Consider the following 23,414-nt stretch of genomic DNA (forward strand, 5'->3'; position numbering starts at 1 on the left):
ATATGCAAGCAAACGACAACTTTAAAACATACCGGCTTCATATGTCCCCAGGCTTAGCCACCGCACCTGACAGCCATTTCGGAATGCTGGATTTTATAGAGCGTGATTGGCTGCAGCGGGTCACGTGAGCGCGTGTGTTAAACTCGCGAGATTAAACGTGGAAACGGCGCAGGTAATATGAGGATATGTCCTGAGAGGAAATATGGCTTATTTCCCACCCGTGTTACACATGGCATTCGGAATGGCTCGATAGGAAGTTACGGGAAGCAGTGTCGATTGTCATTGTTGTTACGCGATTTCGTGAATAAAACTTTTTTTTAAATATTTTTTTTAATTAATGAAAAACCGTATTTTTTATCACTGCAACCGTAACCCGGAATAGGTTGATGAAAACCGTACTAATTACGGGAAAACCGGAGTAGTTGGCAGGTATGTGACATCCACTGTAATGATACCAAGTACAAGAGCGTATCTAGTCGATAAAAAAATATTGATGTAATCATAGTAGTATCGTCACAAAATGTAATTTTAAAAAAGAATTCATATTATGTTCATAAACTCAGGAAATATGTCCCTGGACACATGGGGACTTAAATTATGACCAATGTATGATCCTGTAACTACTTTTTATCGGATCGATACCTTATTTTGTGGTATCATCCAAAACTAGTGTAGAGTATCAAACAACAGAAGAATAAGTGATTATTACAATTTAACAGAAGTGTAGATAGAACATGCTGAAACAGAAAATAAGCAGATATTAACAGTAAATGAACAAGTAGATTAATAATCAATTTGTACAACTTGTCCCTCATAATTTTGACAAAATAATAGAATAATAAATGACACAATATGTTACTGCATACGCAGCAGACTAATTAGGAGTCTTTGTTTGTTTACTTACTAATAATAGACAAATTGTCTAGTATGTGCACTATTTTATTTAAGGACTAAAATGTTCTTCGATTGCCCTAATAAACATATGTTTAATGTATCCTAAGATTTTTTTTTGTTAAAATAAAGCCAATAATGCCATTTTTTGTGGTCCCCTTTATTTAGAAAAGAATCGAGAAAAAAAAAGAAAAGTATCGAAATACATTTTGGCACCGGTACCAAAATATTGGTTTCGAGACAACCCTACAAGGCAGACACATACTCTAAAACAGTGTTTTTCAACCTTTTTTGAGCCAAGGCACATTTTTTGCGTTGAAAAAATGCGGAGCCACACCACCACCAGCAGAAATCATTAAAAAACGAAACTCAGTAGACAGTAAAAAGTCGTTGTCGCAATTGTTGGATATGACTTTAAACCATAACCAAGCATGCATCAATATAGCTCTTGTCTCAAAGTAGGTGTACTGTCACCACCTGTCACATCACCCCCTGACTTATTTGGAGTTTTTTGCTGTTTTCCTGTGTGTAGTGTTTGAGTTCTTGTCTTGCACTCCTATTTCGGTGTCTTTTTCTCTTTTTTTGGTATTTTCCTGTAGCAGTTTCATGTCTTCCTTTGAGCGACATTTCCCGCATCTACTTTGTTTTAGCAATCTAGAATATTTCAGTTGTTTTTATTCTTCTTTATGGGGACATTGTTGATTGTCATGTCATGTTCGGATGTACTTTGTGGACGCCGTCTTTGCTCCACAGTAAGTATTTGCTGTCGTCCAGCATTCTGTTTTTGTTTACCTTGTAGCCAGTTCAGTTTTAGTTTCGTTCTGCATAGCCTTCCCTAAGCTTCAATGCCTTTTCTTAGGGGCATTCACCTTTTGTTTATTTTTGGTTTAAGCATTAGACACCTTTTTACCTTCACGCTGCCTCCCGCTGATTCCGACATCTACAAAGCAATTACCGTATTTTCCGCACTATAAGGCGCACCGGATTATTAGCCGCACCTTCAATGAATTACATATTTCATAACTTTGTCCACCAATAAGCCGCCCCGGATTATAAGCCGCGCCTACGCTGCGCTAAAGGGAATGTCAAAAAAACAGTCAGATAGTTCAGTGAAACTTTAATAATATATTGAAAACCAGCGTTCTAACAACTCTGTCCCAAAATGTACGCAAATGTGCAATCACAAACATAGTAAAATTCAAAATGGTGTAGAGCAATAGCAACATAATGTTGCTCGAACGTTAATGTCACAACACACAAAATAAACATAGCGCTCACCTTCTGAAGTTATTCTTCATTCGTAAATCCTTCGAATTCTTCGTCTTCGGTGTCCGAATTGAAAAGTTGCGCAAGCGTGGTATCCAAAATGGCCGGTTCCGTCTCGTCGAAGTCATCGGAGTCAGTGTCGCTGTTGTTCTGTGAATCCTGCCTTCCGGAAAGCTCGGACCACAGTTGTGACCGAAATATCTGCCCAGGCATTTACGATCCACTGGCAAATGTTGGCGTATGTCGTCCGGCGCTGTCTGCCCGTCTTAGTGAAGGTGTGTTTGCCTTCGGAGCTGTGTGAAAAAAGCCACCCGGCCTCTTCGCGTAAACTTCCCTTAACCACTCGCTCATCTTTTCTTCATCCATCCATCCCTTCGAGTTAGCTTTTATGATGACGCCGGCTGGAAAGGTCTCTTTTGGCAAGGTCTTCCTTTTGAATATCACCATGGGTGGAAGTTAGCATGGCAAGCTAGAACCACAGTGAAGGATGACTTCTCATTCCCTGTGGTGCGAATATTCACCGTACGTGCTCCCGTTCCACAGTGCGGTTCACAGGAATATCAGTTGCTGTGAAATACGGTAGTAATCCGTGTGCGGATGGAGAGATTGCGTCTTTTTATGAACCGGATCCTTGTCGCTTAGTAGGAGCCATTTTGTGGTCTTTACAGATGTAAACAGGAAATGAAACGTACGGTGATATCCGCGCGTTTTTTCTTCTTCTTCCGGGGGCGGGTGGTTGCTTACAGTAGAAGAAGAAGCGCTTCCTGTTCTATGGGGGCGGGTGCTTTCCTTGGCGGTTGCTTGCGTAGAAGAAGAAGCGCTTCCTGTTCTACCGGGAAAAAAGATGGCGGCTGTTTACCGAAGTTGCGAGATCGAAACTTTATGAAAATGAATCGTAATAAAGCGCACCGGGTTATAAGGCGCACTGTCAGCTTTTGAGAAAATTTGAGGTTTTTAGGTGCGCCTTATAGTGCGGAAAATACGGTAGCTACCGGCTGCCACCTACTGATATGGAAGAGTATTACACGGTTACTCTGCCGAGCTCTAGACAGCACCGACACTCAACAACAACACGTCATTTGCAGAATATAATTACTGGTTTGCAAAAAATATTTTTAACCCAAATAGGTGAAATTAGATCATCTCCAACGGCACACCAGACTTTATCTCACGGCACAGTGGTTGAAAAACACTGCTCTAAAAGTCGTCCCAGAAGAATACAAGCTGCTAATGCATGGACCAACTTTAGATACTTTAGTTGATGTAGTGTACACAGGTAGGTGTGTGCGTGTGTGTCTGTGTGTGTGTGTGTGTGTGTGTGTGTGTGTGTGTGTGTGTGTGTGTGTGTGTGTGTGTGTGTGTGTGTGTGTGTGTGTGTGTGTGTGTCTGTGTGTGTGTGTGTGTGTGTGTGTGTGTGTGTGTGTGTGTAAAGAGGAAGTGGCTGACATATGAAAACAGTTTGCACTGTGCAAGATAAAGGTAATTCAGGAAGTGGTTTCTATTCAGAGAGCTAAAAAGAAAGAGGATGTGATATCAAAACACCCTCACAGGAGTCACATCACAGCTTTAGGAACTCACCCCACCGCCCTGAAGTCCGTCCTCCGTTAGAGCCTCCACCTATTGCTCCCCCAAGGACTGCGTCCGTCCAAGTATCGCAGGAATGTGGAGGCAGGCCTCTGGAGCGCGCGCACACACACACGCACGCACATGCACACGCACACACATGCACGCACGCACATGCACGCACGCAGGCCCACTCAGCAGCACTCAGCACCTGTGTACAGCTGCCAGTGCACAGAAAGAGACACAGTCAATCACCATGGACAGCTCAGCAAAACAGGAGAAAGAGGAGTAGGAGCACAAACAATAATGATTCACCAGCAGGAGAAAACACAGACAAATATATTTGGTATCATGTTTCAAAGTTAAAGTTGTGTTACATTATGAATTACTGTTGTACCTCAATTTAAGAGCGCCCTAACTAAAGAGTGTTTTGAGATTAGTTCGCCAAGTGAGAAGTAAAAAGTTGAGTTGCTCACGCGTGAACTGAGTGTTAAGGACAGTGCCGAGAAGAAGGAGTGGATGATATTCCTCGAATTAAAGAAAAAAATGCCGTAGTTTTCGGACCAGAGGGTGCACCGTTTTTAAAAGGGGAATGCAGCCCATTGCTTACAATCATTATGAGAGACACTGCAAGTCTATATATAATGTAATAACAGACACCTTCATAACAATAAATAATATGTACAATATACACACTGCAAGTATATATATCATATATACATATATATATATATATATCATATATATATATATATATATATATATAATGTAGTAACAGACACCTTCATAACAATATGTAATATGTACAATATACACACTGCAAGTATATCTATAATGTAGTAACAGACACCTTCATAATAATATGTACAATATACACACTGCAAGTATATATATATAATGTAGGAACAGACACCTTCATAACAATATGTAATATGTACAATATACACACTGCAAGTATATCTATAATGTAGTAACAGACACCTTCATAACAATATGTAATATATACAATATACACACTGCAAGTATATATATATATATATACACATATATATATATATATATATAAATAAATGTAGTAACAGACACCTGCATAATATGTTTAATATTTATCGTATTTTGGTCAATTTAATCATTGCCAAAACTAATTCTTCGGCGCATTTATTTCCGTTTTCATAGCAGCGCTTGTCCAACAATGTGCGTTCCTACTTCCGAATACAAAACGCTTGTGTGTTTTCTAATCATGGCAGACTTGGCAACAAACAACGAAACAACTATTTTTGGACAAATGATTGACATTATATTTTTGAAGCTGAACATACAGAGGATGAGGTGTATCACTCTCTCTTTCTCAGCCTTGTTGTTTTTTCCTACTGTTTCGAGCAGAGGCGTGAACCCACGTTGCCTGTGTGTGAGACACGCGTACTACTACTGAGCTAAAAGCACAGCCAGTCTCCCGGATCGCTGGCGCTTTACCTAAGTAAAATCATCAACTGTAAGCTATTATTTTAAATATTTGCTTGAAACAGTGGATGTTCCTGCACAATTATTTGTACATACAAAATGTTGTTTGTAGTAAAAAAAAATATGATTAGAACATTTTAGTAATATGTATGCGTTCAATTACAGTAAGCTTGTTTACCCTAAACATTCCTGCTACTTAATTTTACACAGTATGGTAATTTTACCAAGCTTAATTGTTGGACATATACCGCAATAATATTGTACTGTGGCCTTAATACAGTGAGATATTGATATTGTTACATCCTTAGTAGACTGCATTGCAAAATGACAAATGCCACCTCTTCCTCTCATGCGAGATCTACCCAGGATTATGGCCATATGAATCCCTTCCCTACGGTAAAGTATAGGGTTGTCCCAATACCAATATTGTAGTATCGGTACCCAAATGTATTTTGATACTTTGATACTTTTCTAGTAGTAAGTAAACAAACAAAGACTTCTAAATAGTCTGCTGACGTATGCAGTAACATATTGTGTCATTTATCATTCTATTATTTTGTCAACATTATTAAGGACAAGCTGTAAAAATTGATTGTTAATCCACTTGTTCATTTACTGTTAATATCTGCTTACTTTCTGTTTCAACATGTTCTATCTACACTTCTGTTAAAATGTAATAATCACCTATTCTTCTGTTGTTTGATACTTTACATTAGTTTTGGATGATACCACACATTTAGGTATCGATCCGATACCAAGTAGTTACAGGATCATACATTGGTTATATTCAAAGTTCTCATGTGTCCAGGGACGTAATTACTGAATTTATAAACATAATATGAATAAAAAAAACGAAAAAAGATTTTGTGACACTTATTCTTCTGTTTGATACTTTACATTAGTTTTGGATGATACCATGACTCTATGATGAACTCTAACTTATAATAATAATAATTCACCCCTATACAATATCCTACCCTAATACCCTACCGTGCAATATTACCCTTCGAGTGCAATGCATCCGACAATGATTGTTATTTTTTTACTCCGGTACTCTTGTCTTGTACTGTATATTGTACAATATTTTGTATTTCTATAGTGTTTCATATATTGTACAGGATTGCTTATTATTTTTATTGGATAGTAGTCTGTTTATTTTAATTATTACTTTATTTTTCTTTATTACCTCTTGTGTAATTTATATTTACCCCATATTTGTTCCCACTACCGCACCTTAAATTGGAGTCCTTAATCTCGTTATATGCAAATATAATGACAATAAAGTCCATTCTATACCACAAATTTTGGTATCAATCCCATACCGAGTAGTTACAGGATCATACATTGGTCATATTCAAAGTCCTCATGTGTCCAGGGACGTATTTCCTGAGTTCATAAACATAATATACATTTAAAAACAAACGAAAAAAGATTTTGTGATGCTAAAAATATCGATGTAATCATAGTAGTATTGACTAGGTACGCTCCTGTACTTGGTATCATTACAGTGGGTGTCAGGTGTAGATCCACCCATGGCATTTGTTTACATTGTGACGCCGGTGAGCTATTGTATCCTCCTACGGTGTGTAGTGAAGTACGTTTAGCTATTCCTCTTCCCGCAGTGATAATGATACGTGTAAGAAACGTACTTTATTTGTCACCATAGAGGCGAGGATTAGTGATTTAGAAGACTGCGGCTGGACGTTATCCGCTAGCTAGCCATGTTTTAAAGCACCTCTTCCTGAGGGTGTTTGTGTTAAAACTTCACCTCGATTGTCAGTTTTTAGACCAAAATGCGTCCATTCTCCCTTTTCTGTCTACACACTGCGTCTGCTTGTAAGTACTTTGTGTGTGTGTGCGCTGCCAAACATGCTCCTCTAGTGGTAAAACCAGCAATGTCATGACGTGGGAGGGGCGCCCTATGATGATTCTAATATACATTTAACACGCTTCCTTGTAGTCTAAATAATAGGTATTACTTGTCCTTTGGTGTACTATTTGCCCCACAGTAACCTTTTAACCAGCCATCAACTGACATCAATTTAAAGTGGAAGAAAAAAGAAGTCTTATATACAGGGAAGAATGTTGTTAATGCACAACTGCATGTAACCGTTATTTAGAAATGTAAAACATATATGCAAACGCATTAGACACAAAATGGACCAGGAGAGGTGTGTTTATGTTTCTTTAAAACACATGTAAATCAGAGTCATTGCTTTTAAAAGAGGTTCAAGCGAGGAAAATGACATTAAGTGCCATTACTGCAGAGCCAGTAAAGTACTTTAAAGATCCAGGAGCTAGTAGCATTGATTACTATGTGTAGAGGCTTTATTGAGGCGAAAATGCAAAGCGCAGAACAGATTGATTAGTTGGGTTTTTCCTGTCTGCTCACAATGTTATCTGGAGACATCATCTCAAGGTTCCCCTCGGCTCATCATCTCATCTGACTCACCAGAAGCAGATCATCAGAGGTTAAAAGCACCGCGCGGCCTTCCCTCCTCTGCTGGGCTTTAGGGATGGTGGGACTCAGGGAATTGGAAGTCAATGAAAGCATGCCTAATTTAGACCTCACTTCTCCTCCAGCTGCCAGAAATCAAGAGTGAGACTCCTTCCCTTTTTAGGGATCCCAGGGCACTGCGATCTGCAAGTGGCACTCCTGCTCTCCGGTCTCGAGGAGGAGGGCGAGAAGGGGAGAGTTGACGGTCACAATTTGAAAAACTTAAACGTGTAAATATTATAAGATAAATATTCAATCAATCAATCAATGTTTATTTATATAGCCCTAAATCACAAGTGTCTCAAAGGGCTGCACAAGCCACAACGACATCAGTGGTACAGAGCCCACATAAGTGCAAGGAAAAACTCACAACCCCAATGGGACGTCCATGTGAATGACTATGAGAAACCTTGGAGAGGACCGCATATGTGGGTGACCCCCCCCCCCCCCCCTCGAGGGGAGACCGGATGCAATGGACGTCGAGTGGGTCTGACATAATATTGTGAAAATCCAGATATCCAATTATTACCGTATTTTCCGCACTATAAGGCGCACCTAAAAACCACAAATTTTCTCAAAAGCTAACAGTGCGCCTTATAACCCGGTGCGCTTTATTACGATTCATTTTCATAAAGTTTCGATCTCGCAACTTCGGTAAACAGCCGCCATCTTTTTTCCCGGTAGAACAGGAAGCGCTTCTTCTTCTACGCAAGCAACCGCCAAGGTAAGCACCCGCCCCCATAGAACAGGAAGCGCTTCTTCTTCTACTGTAAGCTACCGCCCGCCCCCGGAAGAAGAAGAAAAAACGCGCGGATATCACCGTACGTTTCATTTCCTGTTTACATCTGTAAAGACCACAAAATGGCTCCTACTAAGCGACAAGGATCCGGTTCATAAAAAGACGCAATCTCTCCATCCGCACACGGATTACTACCGTATTTCACAGCAACTGATATTCCTGTGAACCGCACTGTGGAACGGGAGCACGTACGGTGAATATTCGCACCACAGGGAATGAGAAGTCATCCTTCACTGTGGTTCTAGCTTGCCATGCTAACTTCCACCCATGGTGATATTCAAAAGGAAGACCTTGCCAAAAGAGACCTTTCCAGCCGGCGTCATCATAAAAGCTAACTCGAAGGGATGGATGGATGAAGAAAAGATGAGCGAGTGGTTAAGGGAAGTTTACGCGAAGAGGCCGGGTGGCTTTTTTCACACAGCTCCGAAGGCGAACACACCTTCACTAAGACGGGCAGACAGCGCCGGACGACATACGCCAACATTTGCCAGTGGATCGTAAATGCCTGGGCAGATATTTCGGTCACAACTGTGGTCCGAGCTTTCCGGAAGGCAGGATTCACAGAACTACTGGACAACAACAGCGACACTGACTCCGATTACTTCGACGAGACGGAACCGGCCATTTTGGATGCCACGCTTGCGCAACTTTTCAATTCGGACACCGAAGACGAAGAATTCGAAGGATTTACGAATGAAGAATAACTTCAGAAGGTGAGCGCTATGTTTATTTTGTGTGTTGTGACATTAACGTTCGAGCAACATTATGTTGCTATTGCTCTACACCATTTTGAATTTTACTATGTTTGTGATTGCACATTTGCGTACATTTTGGGACAGAGTTGTTAGAACGCTGGTTTTCAATATATTATTAAAGTTTGACTGAACTATCTGACTGTTTTTTTGACATTCCCTTTAGCGCAGCGTAGGCGCGGCTTATAATCCGGGGCGGCTTATTGGTGGACAAAGTTATGAAATATGTAATTCATTGAAGGTGCGGCTAATAATCCGGTGCGCCTTATAGTGCGGAAAATACGGTAATCTTTCAGTTTGAGCTCGTTCACAAGTTACTAGGATAAAGTAATTCAAGCTTAGCCTTGTAAAAACTAGCATCCTCCAGTCACACATTTAAATAATTATGCGTGATAATAATATTAATACCTTCCTATAGCACTGATTGTGCTATAGGAGGGTTAGGGTGAGCAAATCAAGCGCTCCTTTTTTCCTAGTTTAGGGAGCCGAGTTCACAGTTGGTGGAAAACTTCCCTTGAGCTCACTGTAAACAAAAAGGTGTCGATTGTTTGGGACTGCTTTACTGTTTCGGAGGAAGCTATTTCACGTGCTATTTGCACCAAATGTTCTGTAAATATTCTGCGAGAAGGGGAAAAAAACATTACGATTCAACACGTCCCACTAGGGTTGTACTGTATACCGGTACTCAGGCACGTGCACACATAGGGCCCTATGGGTGCTTGAGCCCCTGCCCTTTTTTGCCTCGTCTTAAAAAGTGCCCTCTGCCTGTGTGTGTGTGTTGTTGTTTTTTTTTCTTTAAACAACATTAATAAATTCCTGTCAGGGATGTAAAAAAAACACACAAAATAACAGCGGTACAAAAACTCCACATTTTCTTGTAATACCGGGTTGTTTGAGCCTGCCGCTTCCGCCAGAGAGAGAGAGAGAGGGCGAGTGAGTGAGTAAGTGAGAGGAGACGTGACAGTGGAGCAACTTGAACCTGTGAGTTACGGTCTAGTCGCCGTTCACTTATTCAGCATCTAATGTGGGTAATATTTTAGAAAAACGCTGTATTATTCTATTATTCAATGAGTCAGCTTCTGTTTTTGCCGGACGTCGGAGCACGGCACATCAATTCCGCACAGAGCAGAGCGGATCGTGCGGGACAGGAAGTAGTGTACAAAATACAAAATAAAACACCGGGTTAATTTTCAAAATAAAATGCACTGTGTTTACGGAGGATCACATCTCTCTCACAGTAGAGGTTTAGATATAACGTTTATTGTGACTTTGCTATTACTGTGTGGGTTAACAAAATAATAATAATAATAATAATGATAATAATAACAATAATAATAATAATAATAATGATAATGATAATAATAATAATTATTAATAATAATAATAATAATTTCAGCATTCTGGGGATATAAGATGTAGGTTATCTGTTAGGAATATTACCATCTGTATTTAAACTTGATTCATGTTGATTATGCCTGCAGCACAATGCCAAAAAAAAGAAAGAATACAGAAAAGGAAGGAGAAGGAGCACCAGGAAGCAGCTAAGGGTAGCAGACCTCTTAATGCATGGCTAAAACCAAGTACTGCACCAGAATTCAAGAAAGACCACAGACCTCAGAAAGTGTCACACCTGAGATGTTGCACTGTTCAATGTTCAATATTAAAGTGCTTATCTTTAACAATAAATAGCCTAATAATAAACCAGTGTTTTGTTGCTTTTCATGTCTTCCAAGCCTATGCTAATGTGAATTAACTCATTATGACAATAATTTGTTGACACAAAAGAAATGGCAATCAGTTTTACCTACAAAGGACACACAGCTAAATAGTTCGCTTCCTAATAGCAAATTAAATTTTACATTAATTTCCATATTGTGTAAAGGACCAAAAAAAAGATGTCCTGCCCTTTTCTGACTTTGAGCCCCTGCCCCTCTATAATCATGTGCACGTCCCTGCCGGTACTAGTATGGTATCGCGGTACTAATGAATCAAAAACGGTACTGTACTGTTTGAAAAGTACCGGTTCACAATATATATATATATATATATATATATATATATATATTTTTTTTTACAGGCATGATGGCGCGTCAATACGTTGTGTCATTGCTCGTTTTACAAGCAGAGGAGCATGTTCGGCAGCGCACACACACATACAGAGTACTTACAAACCCCGTTTCCATATGAGTTGGGAAATTGTGTTAGATGTAAATATAAACTGAATACAATGATTTGCAAATCATTTTCAACCCATATTCAGTTGAATATGCTACAAAGACAACATATTTGATGTTCAAACTGATAAACATTTTTTTTTTTTTTTGCAAATAATCATTAACTTTAGAATTTGATGCCAGCAACACGTGACAAAGAAGTTGGGAAAGGTGGCAATAAATACTGATAAAGTTGAGGAATGCTCATCAAACACTTATTTGGAACATCCCACAGGTGAACAGGCAAATTGGGAACAGGTGGGTGCCATGATTGGGTATAAAAGTAGATTCCATGAAATGCTCAGTCATTCACAAACAAGGATGGGGCGAGGGTCACCACTTTGTCAACAAATGCGTGAGCAAATTGTTGAACAGTTTAAGAAAAACCTTTCTCAACCAGCTATTGCAAGGAATTTAGGGATTTCACCATCTACAGTCCGTAATATCATCAAAAGATTCAGAGAATCTGGAAAAATCACTGCACGTAAGCAGCTAAGCCCATGACTTTCGATCCCTCAGGCTGTACTGCATCAACAAGCGACATCAGTGTGTAAAGGATATCACCACATGGGCTCAGGAACTCTTCAGACACCCACTGTCAGTAACTACAGTTGGTCGCTACATCTGTAAGTGCAAGTTAAAACTCTCCTATGCAAGCCGAAAACCGTTTATCAACAACACCCAGAAATGCAGTCGGCTTCGCTGGGCCTGAGCTCATCTAACATGGACTGATACAAAGTGGAAAAGTGTTCTGTGGTCTGACGAGTCCACATTTCAAATTGTTTTTGGAAACTGTGGACGTCGTGTCCCCCAGACCAAAGAGGAAAAGAACCATCCGGATTGTTACAGGCGCAAAGTTGAAAAGCCAGCATCTGTGATGTTATGGGGGTGTATTAGTGCCCAAGACATGGGTAACTTGAAAGCACCATTAATGCTGAAAGGTACATACAGGTTTTGGAGCAACATATGTTGCCATCCAAGCAACGTTACCATGGACGCCCCTGCTTATTTCAGCAAGACAATGCCAAGCCACGTGTTACATCAACGTGGCTTCATAGTAAAAGAGTGCGGGTACTAGACTGGCCTGCCTGTAGTCCAGACCTGTCTCCCATTGAAAATGTGTGGCGCATTATGAAGCCTAAAATACCACAATGGAGACCCCCGGACTGTTGAACAACTTAAGCTGTACATCAAGCAAGAATGGGAAAGAATTCCACCTGAGAAGCTTAAAAAATGTTTCTCCTCAGTTCCCAAACATTTACTGAGTGTTGTTAAAAGGAAAGGCCATGTAACACTGTGGTGAACATGCCCTTTCCCAACTACTTTGGCACGTGTTGAAGCCATGAAATTCTAAGTTAATTATTATTTGCAAAAAAAAAAAAAATGTATGAGTTTGAACATCAAATATCTTGTCTTTGTAGTGCATTCAATTGAATATGGGTTGAAAATGATTTGCAAATCATTGTATTCCGTTTATATTTACATCTAACACAATTTCCCAACTCATATGGAAACAGGGTTTGTACAAACAGACAGTGTGTAGACAGAAAAGGGAGAATGGTGCTTTAAGACAGCGGTCCCCAACCACCAGGCCGCACAAGAAATGTAAAAAAAAAAAATTAATAATTGTTTTTTATTTTTATTTTTTATTAAATCAACATAAAAAACACAAGATACGCTTACAATTAGTGCACTAACCCAAAAAACCTTCCTCCCCCATTTACACTCATTCACACTCATTCGCACAAAAGGGTTGTTTCTTTCTGTTATTAATATTCTGGTTCCTACATTATATATCAATATAGATCAATACAGTCTGCAGGGACACAGTCCGTAAGCACACATGATTGTATTTTTTTATGACAAAAAAAAACAAAAAACATACACCCCCCGGTCCGTGGGACAAATTTTCAAGCGTTGACCGGTCCGCAGTTACAAAAAGGTTGGGGACCACTGCTTTAAGACATGGTTAGCTAGTTAGCGGCTAATGTCCATCCGCAATTGGCAGTGTTTAAGCTACTTCTAAATCACTAATCCTAGCCTCCATGGCGACAAATAAAGTATGTTTCTTACAAGTAACATTATCACTGGAGGACAAGGAATAGTTAAACATGCTTCACTACACACCGTAGCTCACCGGCGTCACAATGTAAACAAATGCCATGGGTGGATCTACACCTGACATCCACTGTAATGATACCAAGTACAATAGCGTATCTAGTCGATACTACAATGATTACATCGATATTTTTTATCGTCACAAAATCATTTTTCTTTAAATTCATATTATGTTTATAAACTCAGGAAATATATCCCTGGACAAAAGAGGACTTTGAATATGACCAATGTATGATCTTGTAACTACTTGGTATCGGATCGATACCTAAATTTGTGGTATCATCCAAAACTAATGTAAAGTATCAAACAACAGAAGAATAAGTGATTATTACATTTTAACAGAAGTGTTGATAGAACATGTTAAAACAGAAAATAAGCAGATATTAACAGACAAAATAATAGAATACAAATGACAATATGTTACTGCATACGTCAGGAAACTAATTAGGAGTCTTTGTTTGTTTACTTACTACTAAAAGTAACTAAAGTTTTCTAGTATTTTATTTAAGGACTAAATTACAATAATAAACATGTTTAATGTACTCTAAGATTTTTTGTTAAAATAAAGCCAAAAATGAAATTCTTTGTGGTACCCTTTATTTAGAAAAGTATCGAAAAGTATCAAAATATATTTTGGTACCGATATCGTTACCAAAATATTGGTATGGAGACAACCCTACGTCCGACTTTATCAGCCACCTGAAACAGCAGCATTGCAACAGTGTTTTGAAAGCCGACATACAGGCCTGTACTACAAAAAAAAAAGCTGCCCCAAAGCCAGCCTCAAACGGATAATTATTGGGAGAGAAATGATGACATCATATCAATAAATCCGATTATACATATATTTTTAAATAGCTTTGATAAAAATGTAAATAAAACAACTCCAATGTGGCGAGTTACCTGTACCGTGCTGTAGGTGGGTTAGGGTGAGCAAATCAAGCACTCCTTTTTTCCTACCTCAGCTTTAAATGGTAAACTTCCCCTGAGCTCACTGTAAAATAACAGGCATGTATCATTTTAACTTGCTAGTGTTCTGCAAACTTTATGCGAGAAGGGTAAGAAGCACTGTGCATCAACACATCAAACCTTATCAGCCGCCTGAAGTCCAAAGCCAGCCACCAAGAAAGGTGTGAACACAAATAAATCAACATTTGAACAATAATAGATAAGTTATTATGCTATTCGCTTAAAGAATATATTGCACATCCCTGCTAGCTAGTGTGCAAATTAAAATGCAGCCTGTGCAAAAATAGGTTAACTCATTCCAAAAAATGCTTTATTCTGTTTTGTTTTCTCATTTCTCAAACAGAAGCAAAAGGTATATAATAATCATCAAAGCCTTTTTTTCTCATGTGGGAAGTATATTGTTGTAATGTAATATATTATAATCTCAGCAAAGACCATTTTAAATTGATAATCTCATGAATCCTCACTAGAGGCCCGGTTATAATAAGCAGATGAGAGCGAAAAATCCCAGATTTGAAAAAAAGTATTCCATTCTCTTGAAGGAGGAATAATTCAATTAAACCCCACTCAGAGGAAATGCTTATTCAAGTTATCGAAAAGACTTCAATGTAATATTTTACACTGGAGGTCAACTCCTCCAGTCGCAGCTCTGAAAAGCTTATCATGATTCAACTATGTCATTACTCGCATGTCATCAGTGAAGTGAAAAACAGCAACATAAAATATGCCAGACCTGCAAAACACCTTTTTACAATTGCTAATCTTGCCTAAACAAGACAAATCTGCACTCAAATGAGGTTGTTATGTAACTTTTATGTTAAAATGAGCCACAAGTAATAATTTCATGTCAAGTCATCATTAAATGATATGTCAAAAGCCATCAATAAATCATCTTCTTTTCCAATACCTCTATAACTGGTAACAGTAGTTCAGCCAAGATACGCTCATTTCAAAAATAGATTTACAGCCCCGAAATCTTATTTTTTTCATTTTGATGCCCCGCCCTCCACCGTTTGACCAATTAAAAAGTCTGTGAGTGTGTCACATCCAGGTTGCCAGTTACACACCTCCATCTTCATCTGGCTACTGCCACTGGTAAAGTTACTAAACAAGTCAGACCTTAGTACATCTAAAAGTTACCATTCTCAACTTATTCATGACAAAGCCAGGAACAAAACCAGGGATTGTATCGGGGATGCCTTTGAAAGAGGGAGACCATTGAAGGCGGAGAAGATTTTTTCATCTGATGCCAAACTTGCTAATTTCCTCCTTGATAGGTAAGTCAGGCATTTACCTTTTCTTATTACTTGTAATAAGCTCCTAGTGTAATGCTTAGCATGCTAGCCCTGTCAATGACACATGGACGGGCATATATTTCCCCCGTTAGCCTGTATGTCATTGTGTCACTGAACAGACAGGGCAAAATATATTTTCGACAAATAAAATCTATGTGGATATGAGTATATTTCCTTCTCAATATGTTGATACGCTAATGAAATGGGTTTTAACATTAGCACCACTGTCATCATGGCAATGTGAAACGTATGGAGACAGCCAAATCACATGATAAAATAATTCCTCATTGGTGTTTGCATATTGTGGACTACATGTACCAAGTTATATGGCAATCTGAAACATTTGAAATAGTAGCCTATACTATAGGCATACCTTGGTAAAATGTATCCTCTTTAGTTTGGGGCGTACATTAGGCTGCTAAGCATGCTCTACTTATTTTCACCAGTATAACCATTGCTAGCGTTGGTTGTAGTTGGTTTTAGTCTTTGTTTTCTGATAGTACTGACAATAACCATTTGATTGCCATTTGTTGTGATATTGTACACAGGCATGATGTACTTCTTCCTGAAAATAGCCTCATTTCTGTGTAAAATGTGTTGGTTAGAGATTTGGTATTGACAAAACGCTTGTCTATTCAACTGTTATGGTCCCAGCACCTCAACCCCTGGTAAGAGGCAGTGGAAGTTTGAAGTTCCTTGGAGTAGCCCAGTCCATCCAGCTGGATTCGACTGCGTATCTGGCAACCTCCGTCAGGGAGAGGGGGAGGGGGCTACAGAATTTTGCCATTGATTGATTGATTGATTGAGACTTTTATTAGTAGGTTGCACAGTGAAGTACATATTCCGCACAATTGACCACTAAATGGTAACACCCGAATACGTTTTTCAACTTGTTTAAGTCGGGGTCCACTTAAATTGATTTATGATACAGATATATACTATCATCATAATACAGTCATCACACAAGATAATCATCAGGGTGTATACATTGAATTATTTACATTATTTCAATTCAGGGTGTGGAGGGGTTAGGTTTGGTTGTTATCATCAGTCATCAACAATTGAGAACAGAGAAATGGATATTGAAACAGTGTAAGTCTGACTTGGTAGGATATGTACAGCAAGTAGTGGACATAGAGAGAGAGAGAGAGATCAGAAGGCATAAGAAAAGTATCTACATTTGATTGTAATACATTTGCAATACCATTTCTGGAAAGATTATTACATATGCCTCCTTTAAGTATTAATGGTTTAAATATTTTTATAATACTGTAGATGTACTTTAGATGTATTCAAAGCTGTCTAGTTTAATTGTCACCAACCAAGGCCAAAATGTAGGTCTGATGAACAGAAGACACCAATTAATTAAGCATTTTAAACATTTAAAAACATTCACGGTGCTTTCCAAAAACAGAATAATGTGGTTGTCGTTTTCCCCCTCCAGGCGTGGTTCCTGTTCACACATTACAAATTCCAAGCTCACCTAAATGCGTCACAGCGAGCCACTCTTTTCCATTATTGGTCAGCAGTGATCGCTGGAATGTAAACAGGAAGTTTTGTGGTTGGAGAAAAATAGCGCTAATGAACACTGAAAAATTGCACTGGACTTTTGCTGATACGGAGCGGGTTTTTCAAAGTGCAGCATTGCAAACCTCCCCGTGGAGATCAATCGCTGTAAGATGCGATCAATTCACGATCCATTTGACACAATCGATTGTTACAACTCAAAACAGAATCAAGGGTGCTATTGCCGAATAACGCTTAGAGGGAACTATTATGCAAAACCAACTCCAAGTCCTGGCTATTTCTTATGACTATTTATTTTGCTGCCCTCAGCTGCACGTTTAATCATTCTGTTGACATCTATGATTCTGTTTACTTGTAGAGCGGAACAAGATTGACTCCAATTGGCTGTTGTCACGGACATTTCCGCCATGTTTGATGGAGGTAATATATATGCTCACAGCTGATCACAATGATTGAACTGAAATGTTCCACCTCCTCATCAGACATTTGGACAATTTTGTGTCAGAAAAGTTCCAGGACTGCTTCTGTTGATGGCATTTTTCCATAAACTGCCTTGTCCACTCTGCGTTCTTTACAGAGAAACCGACGATCAATCATTACATCGACAAAAATATCCTGCGGCGTTCGCTGAGTTCACGGTGCGAGAAGAGGCACGAATTTTGGCAGGACTACTCATGGCCTCTTCACCATGACACTATCTCGAAACTCCCTCTCTCAGCCTTGTTTTTTCCTACTGTTTCGAGCGGGGCACGAACCCACGTCACCTACTACTACTGAGCTAAAAGCATAAATATTATTCAATATTATATTTATTAAATAATTTCATTATTAAACAGCTTTAAATTGTATTTTGTTGCTTCGATGACTCGTTTAATGAGCTTAGTTAACAGAAATGTAAAAAACTTTAATAGAGCGCACATGAAAGTGGTTCACCTACTATGATGTAGACCAGGGGTCACCAACGCGGTGCCCGCGGGCACCAGGTCGCCCGTAAGGACCAGATGAGTCGCCCGCTGGCCTGTTCTAAAAATAGCTCAAATAGCAGCACTTACCAGTGAGCTGCTTCTATTTTTTAAATTGTATTTATGTACTAGCAAGCTGGTCTCGCTTTGCTCGACATTTTTAATTCTAAGAGAGACAAAACTCAAATAGAATTTGAAAATCCAAGAAAATATTTTAAAGACTTGGTCTTCACTTGTTTAAATAAATTCATTTATTTTTTTTACTTTGCTTCTTATAACTTTCAGACAGACAATTTTAGAGAAAAAATACAACCTTAAAAATGATTTTAGGATTTTTAAACACATATACCTTTTAAATTCCTTCCTCTTCTTTCCTGACAATTTAAATCAATGTTCAAGTGAAATTATGTTTTTTATTGTAAAGAATAATAAATACATTCTAAATGAATTCTTCATTTTAGTTTCTGTTTTTTCGACGAAGAATATTTGTGAAATATTTCTTCAAACTTATCATTAAAATTCAAAAAAATTATTCTGGCAAATCTAGAAAATCTGTAGAATCAAATTTAAATCTTATTTTAAAGTCTTGAATTTCTTTTAAAATTTTTGTTCTGGAAAATCTAGAAGAAATAATGCTTTGTTTTTGTTAGAAATATAGTTTGGTTCAATTTGTTATATATTCTAACAAAGTGCAGATTTAACTTATTTAAAACATGTCATCAAAATCCTAAAATTAATCTTAATCAGGAAAAATTACTAATGATGTTCCATAAATTCTATTTTTAATTGTTTCAAAAAGATTCGAATTAGCTAGTTTTTCCTCTTCTTTTTTTCGGTTGAATTTTGAATTTTTAAGAGTCGAAATTGAAGATAAACTATGTTTCAAAATTTAATTTTAATTTTTTTCATGTTTTCTCCTCTTTTAAACCGTTCAATTAAGTGTTTTTTTCATCATTTATTCTCTACAAAAAACCTTCTCTAAAAGGAAAAAAGATGTACGACGGAATGACAGACAGAAATACCCATTTTTTTTTACATATATAGATTTATTTATTTAGCTATTCCTGTTTAAATCACACTTACATGTAACTTACAAATGACAATATATATATATATATATATATATATATATATATATATATATATATATATATAAACACTTAAAATGTTAGTGGCTAGCTAGTTAAAATGGGATATTGTGATTTCATAAGACTGTCTTAGAAGTGATCATTTGAAAATGTTCAATTTGAAAAATGTGCACTTAGATAAATATCAATATGCAACACTTTATTTTTATATTTTCTCGGTTTCATATAAATTTATTGTGAGAAATCATTAAGATTATCAGTGTTTCCACAAAGATAAATATCATTAATTATCAGTGACGTGCAGTCACTAGAGGAAAGAAAAAAAATGTAAAAAGAAAAAAATATATATTAAATTGTTAAATGTATCCAGTGATTATACTATAAAGTTATTTTCCATTTAACTTCACCAGTTTTAGATTATTTTTTATTCAAAATCGCTGAATTTTCACATTTGCCGATCAAATACTGAGAAGAGACGGTGCGGTGAACAGCAGCCAGTCAAGGCACGTCACTCAGTGCCTCAACATGGACGGACTCGGCTAACTGCTGGTCTGCTGTGCAGTGAGACCGTATTGCTATATGAACTATATTATACATTTCCATAGTTTAGTTAGCTGAGGTATATAATGTACAGTGTATTTTGTCAACAACTGTATGTGTGTAAAGTATTTCTTGTGCTGAGCGATCATAAAACGGCTGCAAAAGACGCACTGGCTGAGGCTCGCCTCCTGCACCCCCGCCGTAGAATGCACGGCAACCCCTGACGGGAGTGTTATATCAACTAAAGCCCACACTTAAACTTTCCACGTGCAAGATTGAATCTATTTAAAAAAGTTATTTCATAAGAAGCCAAAAAATGCAAAAACAATAATGTTCGTGTTGGAGGAGTTGTGAATGACTGCAGGGCCACAACATTAAGTACACTACACCTGCAGACTGCAGGTGTACCTAATTCACAACTCCTCCAACACGAACATTATTGTTTTTGCACTTTTTGGCTTCTTATTAAATAACTTTTGTAACCTATTTTTATGGGCTTTCCTCTTTGTGATGTTAAGTTCCTGTTATGCGCTGTTATACAGTATATGCCTTGAGCTCTTATTTTGAAGGCGCTAAGAGCGGAAGTGATGTCACGTTGCGGAGGTTTTTGAAAGAAGGTAAATAAAGTGGTCCTCGTGTAAACTGGAGCCTCCGTGTCTGTTATTTTGTAGTTTCATACAGTATAGGCGACATTTATAAACCCTCCGTTACACTTTTTTAAATAGATTCAATCTTGCACGTGGAAAGTTGAAGTGAGGGCTTTAGTTGATATAACACTCCCATCAGGGGGTTCATTAATCCAGCACAACAGCGGCGCATTTATAAGTAAAGGTAAGACCATAATAACGTTTTTTTATTAAATGTGCTTTTTTGTGTGCAACAGTTTGTATGTGTAAAGTTAAAGTTAAGTTAAAGTAGCAATGATTGTCACACACACACTAGGTGTGGTGAAATTTGTCCTCTGCATTTGACCCATCCCCTTGTTCACCCCCTGGGAGGTGAGGGGAGCAGTGGGCAGCAGCGGCGCCGCGCCCGGGAATCATTTTTGGTGATTTAACCCCCAATTCCAACCCTTGATGCTGAGTGCCAAGCAGGGAAGAATGCTGGTATGAGCTTTTAAACATAACCCGTTAACTGCTGCCAATCAAATGGTGAATAAGATACTCTTTAGGGTTCATATGTTTGTAAATCTGACTGTGATGAAGTCAGTGCCTCACCAGCCATCAACCTCACCGCACGTCACTGTTAATTATGAATAACATAGAGTTAAAGGTAAATTGAGCAAGTTGGCTATTTCTGGCAATTTATTTAAGTGTGTATCAAACTGGTAGCCCTTCGCATTAATCAGTACCCAAGAAGTAGCTCTTGGTTTCAAAAAGGTTGGTGACCCCTGATGTAGACTGTGTGGCGAGTGTGTGGCGGGGAGGGCAGAGTGCCAAGAGAGCTGGCTCCAAGAAGAGGGAGGAACAGAGCAAAGGGCCCGAAACGTACGAGAGAATCTGTCAAAGGTTTTGCGATCATTTACACTGAAAAATAAAAAAAAATATTTGCATGGTCTAACGGAGATGGCGTTTCACAACAGCACGACGTCAATGATGCAGCACATTACAGGAGCCTTCATATGTTTAAGTGCAGCAAACGTGGTAAAAGTCTATTTTTGCAGCTAACGCCATCTTATATGTTTGACCTACATAACAAGTGTTTTATTTAAACACATGCGGGCATGTGAGGACATGTTAGCATCTACAGTTTGTATGTTAAAGGCCTACTGAAACCCACTACTACCGACCACGCAGTCTGATAGTTTATATATCAATGATGAAATCTTAACATTGCAACACATGCCAATACGGCCGGGTTAGCTTACTAAAGTGCAATTTTAAATTTTGCGCAAAATATCCTGCTGAAAACGTCTCGGTATGATGACGTCAGCGCATGACGTCACGCATTGTAGCGGACATTTTGGGACAGCATGGTGGCCAGCTATTAAGTAGTCTGTTTTCATCGCAAAATTCCACAGTATTCTGGACATCTGTGTTGGTGAATCTTTTGCAATTTGTTCAATGAACAATGGAGACAGCAAATAAGAATGCTGTAGGTGGGAAGCGGTGTATTGCGGCCGACTTCAGCAACACAAACACGGCCGGTGTTTCATTGTTTACATTACCGGAAGATGACAGTCATGCTTTACCATTGGCCTGTGGAGAACTGGGACAACAGAGACTCTTACCAGGAGGACTTTGAGTTGGATACACAGACACGGTACCGTGAGTACGCATGCAGCTGCGGCTTCCAAACATTTGATCGCTTGCCCGTACGTGCGTGCCGCTATGTGCATGTCACGTACGTAACTTTGGGGACTTTGGGGAAATATATGTGCTGTATGAACTTTGGGGAGGTGAACGGTACTTTGGGTTGTGGGATTGAGTGTGTTGTGCAGGTGTTTGAGTTGTATTGGCGGGTTATATGGACGGGAGTGGGGAGGTGTTTGTTATGCGAGATTCATTTGTGGCATATTAAATATAAGCCTGGTTGTGTTGTGGCTAATAGAGTATATATATGTCTTGTGTTTATTTACTGTTTTAGTCATTCCCAGCTGAATATCAGGTCCCACCCGCCTCTCACAGCATCTTCCCTATCTGAATCGCCCCCACTGCCGTCTAGTCCTTCACTCTCACTTTCCTCATCCACGAATCTTTCATCCTCGCTCAAATTAATGGGGAAATCGTCGCTTTCTCGGTCCGAATCGCTCTCGCTGCTGGTGGCCATGATTGTAAACAATGTGCAGATGTGAGGAGCTCCACAACCTGTGACGTCACTCTACTCGTCTGCTAATTCCGGTACAGGCAAGGCTTTTTTATCAGCGACCAAAAGTTACGAACTTTATCGTCGATGTTCTCTACTAAATCCTTTCAGCAAAAATTTGGCAATATCGCGAAATTATCAAGTATGACACATAGAATGGACCTGCTATCCCTGTTTAAATAAGAAAATCGCATTTCAGTAGGCAACAAGTTGTTTGTCCTAATATCAAATGTATTTCATATGTACGTCTTAAAACATGTATTACATTTGACTTTTAATTCATCATACTTTATCAGACAGTGCTTTTTGTTTAGTTTGGTTCTTTATTACCTATTACCTGGTTTTACTGCAATTTGTATTTTTTTGCCTATTTAAAAAATATATACAAGTAATAAATAGGGATGTTCCCATGGCAAAAGTGCAATTTAGAAGTTATGTGCATTTATTGGAAGAAACAATAAAGGACATAAACTATTTTAGTTATTTTCCCTAAAAGACTTATTATAAAGTATGTTTGTTTTTTTCGATTACTCAATCAATAGCAGCAGCCCAAAATGTTTTCTTCTTTCCTAAGCTTAAGGAGGTGGTCAAGGAAAGATATTGACGACAGCAAGATAATTGTGTCGAGTTTGAGTTTATTTGCAACGTGCATGCTTACAAAATGATGC

The 23,414-nt window shown here is 38.5% G+C and overlaps 1 protein-coding gene across 2 annotated transcripts in view; it reads right to left on the reverse strand.

Moving 5' to 3' along the window:
- mbnl1 (muscleblind-like splicing regulator 1) overlaps positions 1 to 3,913 on the reverse strand; it is a 179,124-nt gene extending 175,211 nt beyond the window's left edge. The window contains exon 1 of one of the 2 annotated variants that reach the window (XM_061979684.2): positions 3,736 to 3,913. The gene's annotated coding sequence lies outside the window, so the exon portion shown is untranslated. Of the gene's footprint in view, positions 1 to 32; positions 62 to 3,735 lie in introns of those variants that run through there. The other variant, XM_061979687.2, reaches the window with a different exon arrangement.
- Between the last annotated feature and the right edge of the window lie 19,501 nt (positions 3,914 to 23,414).

Source organism: Nerophis lumbriciformis, linkage group LG19 (genome assembly GCF_033978685.3).
Source record: "Nerophis lumbriciformis linkage group LG19, RoL_Nlum_v2.1, whole genome shotgun sequence".
In the NCBI taxonomy this organism is placed as follows: Eukaryota; Metazoa; Chordata; class Actinopteri; order Syngnathiformes; family Syngnathidae; genus Nerophis; species Nerophis lumbriciformis.